This window comes from Hipposideros armiger, unplaced genomic scaffold (genome assembly GCF_001890085.2).
Source record: "Hipposideros armiger isolate ML-2016 unplaced genomic scaffold, ASM189008v1 scaffold_23, whole genome shotgun sequence".
Taxonomy (NCBI): Eukaryota; Metazoa; Chordata; class Mammalia; order Chiroptera; family Hipposideridae; genus Hipposideros; species Hipposideros armiger.
In genome coordinates, this window is record NW_017731373.1 from 6,389,585 (window position 1) to 6,395,712 (window position 6,128).

General features: G+C 37.2%; 1 protein-coding gene across 1 annotated transcript in view; it reads left to right on the forward strand.

Moving 5' to 3' along the window:
• BMPR2 (bone morphogenetic protein receptor type 2) overlaps nucleotides 1-6,128 on the forward strand; it is a 149,575-nt gene that overhangs the window by 78,481 nt on the left and 64,966 nt on the right. The gene's annotated exons all lie outside the window — the stretch shown is intronic.

A 6,128-nucleotide genomic window follows, 5' to 3' on the forward strand; every position in this document is an offset into this window, starting at 1 on the left:
CTGGCCACTCACGCTGGCTGCTGGCTACACACGGTAGCCCATGGCAACCCACTGCCACAGGGGCTGCAGCCTACGCTGTCGCCGGCTACTCCCAGCAGCCCAGCTCCAGGTTGAGCTGTTTTTCAGCATCTTAGCTGAAGAGGGCAGTGTCACTGGCCCTCATATGTGGGATCCGAACTGGGGCCCTCTGGCGTCCCAAGCCAGTTCTTAACCATTGCGCCACTCTGCCGGCCCTAGTGTGCTATTTTTTTGTGTAAGGAAGCTTATCTCAAAAAATCAAAGAAAGTATAAATCAGAAAATAATGAAGTTGGTTCCTTATAAGAGATGGAGGGAATGGAGAAGGAATGGAGTGGAAAGGATACAGGAAGGAGCAACAGTCCCCTTTTGTATGTAGTTTTGACTTTTGGAATCATGATACTGTTAGACACATGTAGAAAGTAAAATTAAATAAATAAGGATGAGAAGGGGGAAAAAACCCCAAACTAAAATCAAACTGAAACAAATGAGTCCAATTGTATTTCACATAAGTATCATAATCACACTTAAGGGAAAAAGAAATAACTAATCTAAGGGTTTTACAAACATAGTACGTATTTGATTATATATACTCTTTTGAGTGAGATGGGATGTAAGAGATGGGGGAGAATTGCAAACAAATAATGTACTCTTTTTAGAAGGTTTGCTTTTTAGTAATGTAGACAAAGAAATTCTGAAACAACTATAGGAGTATTGTATTATAGGATTAAGAAAATGAGTATATGTGTTGATGATCTTGGGAACCAGTATTCATACTGAAGGAATAGGAACACAATTATGGTAGGGGGAAGGCAAGAGAATCTCATGTGAATAGATTGTACTTCAAGGTATCGGTATGGACTTATGACTTTCAAAATATACATATGTATGTGTTATGTGTATATACATATTTGTATGTGTATACATTTATATACATGTGAAATATACCTACATATATTCTTAGCTCTTTTTGTTGAGAAGGACAAGAAGCAAAACCACCTCAGTAGCAATGAGCATACATAACATCCAGATTTAGTCTCTGATACCACTCCCCACTCAAAAAGAATTTGGACTCCTTGGAAAAATGACTTATTTTTGGACTGGAGCAGGATAGATTCAAGATAAGACTGAAACATCTCGTAACACTAGAAAGTAAGGAAAAAACTGCTCCCGAATAGGATGGTAACTTGTCACTAGGACATAGGAGCCAGCTTGAACAAACTCTCACTGGCTAATTCAAGACAATTTGAGTACTAAAAAAATACAATAATAATTTGTAAACGATTGGAGGGAAAATGAATTCATGAGTCTGTACTGATAGCTGAGAAGGGAGAAGAGAGAGAGCACTTGTTTATAGTAGAAGGCCAAGTGCCAACTGGTAAATGTAGGAGTGCAGCAGTTGGAAACTTATTATTCTGAAACCATCATTATTAGGATTGGATCAGGCAAGAATCATTAAAGTATCCTAAATCTGGTTCAGTCTCAGTAAGGAGCCTCAGGATATTTGCATTGTTCTAAAGTGTCTTCCACATATTGCAAGGGAAAAATTAGTAATTATAAAGTGAGGAAATTGGGTAACACCTTCACCAGGTGTTCTTCAGGGTTAACATTACTAATGGTGGGCAGATGTACATCCATGATACCCTGAGGAAGACACAGTATTATTGGTGTAGTACTGTATTTTAGCCAGGAATGCATATCCTGAATCTAATCATGAGGGAACATGAGACAAATTGTAAATTAGGAATGTTCTAGTACATAAAGAGGATTTGTATTCTTCAAAAATATCAATGTCATATAAGAAAAAGAGACTGTGGGAAAGATCTAGATTAAAGGAGGGTGGAAATACTTGACAGCTAAGCAGTACCTAACTCTCCTAGACTGGATACAAAAAATGTGATAAAGGACATTGTTAGGCTAATTGACAAAATAGACGATTAAAGAATTAATATTAAATTTACTGAAGCTGATAACAGTAATGTGGTTAAATAAGAGAATATATATAACTATTCTTGATATGGTTCAAAACAAGATTATGTGCATGAGCGTGTTTATGCACAAGTGTATGTGTGTGCGCTTGCGTGTGTGAAAGGGAATGATAAAGCAAATGGGGTTAAATGGTAACGATAAGTGAATCTGGGTAAAGGTATATGGGTATTCTTTGTACTGTTCTTTTTCTTATAGCTGTTGTATAAGTTTTAAATTATTTGCAAGTAAAAAGTTTAAAAATAAAAAAATATATGTATTTTTAATTGAAACGGAGCACTTCTCAAGAATTCTCTCTCTGTCAACAGATTTTATCAGTCCATACTTCAGTTTTGGATTATTTCATTTGATTTGTTGATTAAACACTACACTGAAAGCAGGAAGTGTTTTCATGTAGTTTTTCTGTCTACTCAAGGTCACTAGCTTTTGTGCAGAAATTATACTGAATTGGCTATGTTTATTTTTCACAAACAAGCAAACAAACAAAACAAGATCTCTGTAATTTTCACTGTACATCTAGCTAGATGAAAGAGAAGTGAATTTGTGCATAGTTTTTCCTCAGAGATCTTTACAGCTGCATTTCAGATTGTTCCCTAGGTCTTGGTCTACTGGAATCTTTTGAACCAGAAGCAGGAATATTGCCAACTAGGAATCAGTCATGTTATCACAATAAAAAGGGAAAGTGTTTTAAGTGAAGTGCTCTGATTTGGGAACATTAATCCAATTCATGTATTTTGTTTTACAAACAACAAAATTAAGTAAATTTGAAAATAGCAAACAAGATGAATATTGGCTTTTGCATTCAAGAAAAATAACCACTATTATATATTGGGTTGTTGGAAAAGTCATGACGTATTTTTTCTATGTTTTTCGTTGCAAAAATGCGCCATGACTTTTCCGACAACCCAATAGAATGTCAAACACTTAGTCTGTAAATGGTAGGTGCTTGACCAAAATAAAAATAGTTTTAGGTGTTGAAGTTTAAAGAAATTAATTAAAATATAAAATTAAGAAGCAGAGCTTTTTGTACATGGTCATATAATAGCACATCAGTAGAAGTTTGGTGATGGTGATTTTTTCTCCTTTAAAATTTTTTTATTATAAAAATGCCATTTACTAAATATTTAACAAATATTTGTCAAATAAAATCATTTACATATGTTTAAATATTAAGAGAAACATTGCGGCAAACTTATCAAAGATAGATATGGGGGGCTGACCAAGTGGCACATTGGTTAAGAGCTGGCTTGGGACGCCAGCTCTGAGCAGCATTGTCCTGGTTCAGATCCCACATTAGGGCCAGTGACGCTGCGCCCTCTACAGCTAAGATGGTGAACAACAGCTCGACCTGGAGCTGGGCTGCTATGAGTCACTGGTGACGGCATAGGCTGCAGTGTGCTGCCATGAGCTAATGAGTGGCTGGCAGCAGGTGTGTGCTTTTGTGAGCTGCCAAGAGCCGCGGTGACTGGCCGTCCAGTGGCCGGCAAGCGACTTCCTCACCTGGGAAGAATGGAATGGTAATACCAACATGGGCCAGTGAAGCGATGTCCTCCATAACTAGACTGAAGAACCAAAGGACAGCAACTTGTCTGTTCCCCTTCCCCGGTTCCCCAACGCTGTTCCCCTCCTCCAGTTACCCAATAAAATCTTTAAAAAAAAAACCAAATAAGATTTTATTGGGGAACTGGGGGAGGGGAACACACTTAACCCATAGTTCTTGCCACTTTCTGAAGCAGTTCTGGAAGTCCTCTTTCGTGAGTGTCTTTACTTCATCATCATGACAACGCTCTGTGTCACATATCAATCTGATACGGCAGTTTCTGTCAAATAAAAACATTACAGGGCCGGCCAAGTGCCATGTTGGTTAGGAGTTGGCTTGGGACACCAGCTCTGAGCAGCAGGGCCCCAGTTCGGATCCTATATGAGGACAAGTGACACTGCGCCTTCTACAACTAAGATGATGAACAACAGCTCGACCTGGAGCTGTGCTGCTGTGAGTCACTGGTGACAGCATAGGCTGCAGTGGGGCTGGCCAGCAGCAGGCATGAGCTGCCAAGAACTGCTGTGAGTGGCCGTCCAGTGACCTGCGACCGATCTGCCTCACCTGGGAAGAGCGCAATGATAATACCAACATGGGCCAGTGAAGCGACATCCTCCACAACTAGACTGAAGAACAAAAGGACAACAACTTGTCTGTTCCCCTTTCCCCATTCCCCAATGCTGTTCCCCTCCCCCAATTTTCCAATAAAAATCTTGAAAAAACAAAACAAAAACAAAACATTACGGTGTGTCCTCATGCACCTTATTCAGCAGATCTGGCACCGTGCAACTCCTGGTTCTTATTCAAAGTCAAAATGACCATGAACGGTAAACGTTTTGAATTGATTCACAAGGCTGCCACGACAGTGCAACTAAAGACTCTCACAAAAGAGGACTTCTAGAACTGCTTCAAAAAGTGGCAAGAATGATGGGATAGGTGTGTTCGAAGTGAGGGGGAGTATTTTAAGGGGGATTAATAGCAATGTGTCTTTTACTGTAACAATTTAAAAAAATTTTAACATTCACCATATTTTTTTATCATACCTCATACAGTATTTCATCAACTAGATATTTTCCTTATTCATTACCCTTGTTTTGGACATTTGGGCTGTTTCTAGTGTTTTATTGCAAAGAACATCTTTGTGTATATACAGCGTTATATTAAATTCTAATTCCCAGAACTGTAATTTCTGTATCCAATAGTAAGAGTAATAAAGCTCCCCATACATTGTCAAGTTGCTTTTCCAATGGTTAAAACAGTTCACATTCCCATCAATGATTTACTAAGATGCATATTTCATCATAACCTTTAACAGCACTAGTATTATAAAAATAAAACTTTGCTGAGATAATTTTGAAAAATGATTTGCATTGTTTTTATTAGTGAAATTCATGTTTTTTGTTTTCTATTTTGAATTGTCTTATAATCGTCCATTTGTAATATTCTTTTTCTTTTTTTTAATTAAAATTTATTAGGGTGACAATGGTTAGTAAAATTACATAGGTTTCAAGTGTACATTTCTGTAATATATCATCTATATATTACATTGTGTGTTCACCACCCAAAGTCAGTTCTTCCATCACCATATATTTGACCTCGTTTACCCTCTTCTACCACCCCTCCTTACCCTTTAATGAAGCTAACCAACTTTGAGAAAAATGATTTAAAACAGTCCGAAATCTAGCTATTTCATCCCTTCCTAGTTAGTTTCTGCTGATAGGATTGACAGGAGCTACAGTTTAAATAGTAATTTAAGAATTGTAAGATTTAAAGAAAAACCTTTGAACCTTGGCTCTTCCTAAGGAAATACCCTTAAGATCTTTCAGTAAAAGTTGAATGCTCATTTTATAGTGTGTAAATTATACCTTAATAAAGGTGTTAAAATGTTTACTACTCATTCTCTGAGAATAGCATTCACTGAGACATTGTCTCCATACCTCACAGAAATTACATTTTCCTGATGACTGTTAAAGCCTTGCATTTGCCTAGCATGTAATACTTTCAAAGTGCTGTCACATCTGTAAACTATAAAGGTGTCTCCTTAATATTTAGGTAGGTAGTAAAAAATAAACCCCTCTGTCCTAATGAGTAGCTATGGTACTCTGGATGATTAGTTATTTGGGTCGTTGTCTTGAGCAGATTTGACTTATAGCTTATCTTCCTTTAACTTTTTTCCTATCATTGTAGTGGTACATGGTACATGTCAAGTATTAATATTTTGGGTCCCCAACAAAAATATTTAAAAAATTACTTGAAACTTACAAAAACTCCTATATACCCTTCACCCAGATTTACCAGTTGTAAACATTTTGCTATATTTACCTTATTATTCTCCCTCTCTCTCTACACATACACAGATTACTATTTTTTCTGAACCTTTTTGCAAATAAGTTGCAAGCATACCTAAATTTTCACGTATTTTGTAATTGTCTCTTTGTTTCTTCCACTGGACTGTAAAGTCTTTGGTGATAGGGACTCTCATTATTATTATTTTTAAAGATTTTATTGGGGAATTGGGGGAGGGGAACAGACAAGTTGCTGTCCTTTTTGTTCTTCAGTCTAGTTGTGGAGGACGTTGCTTCACTG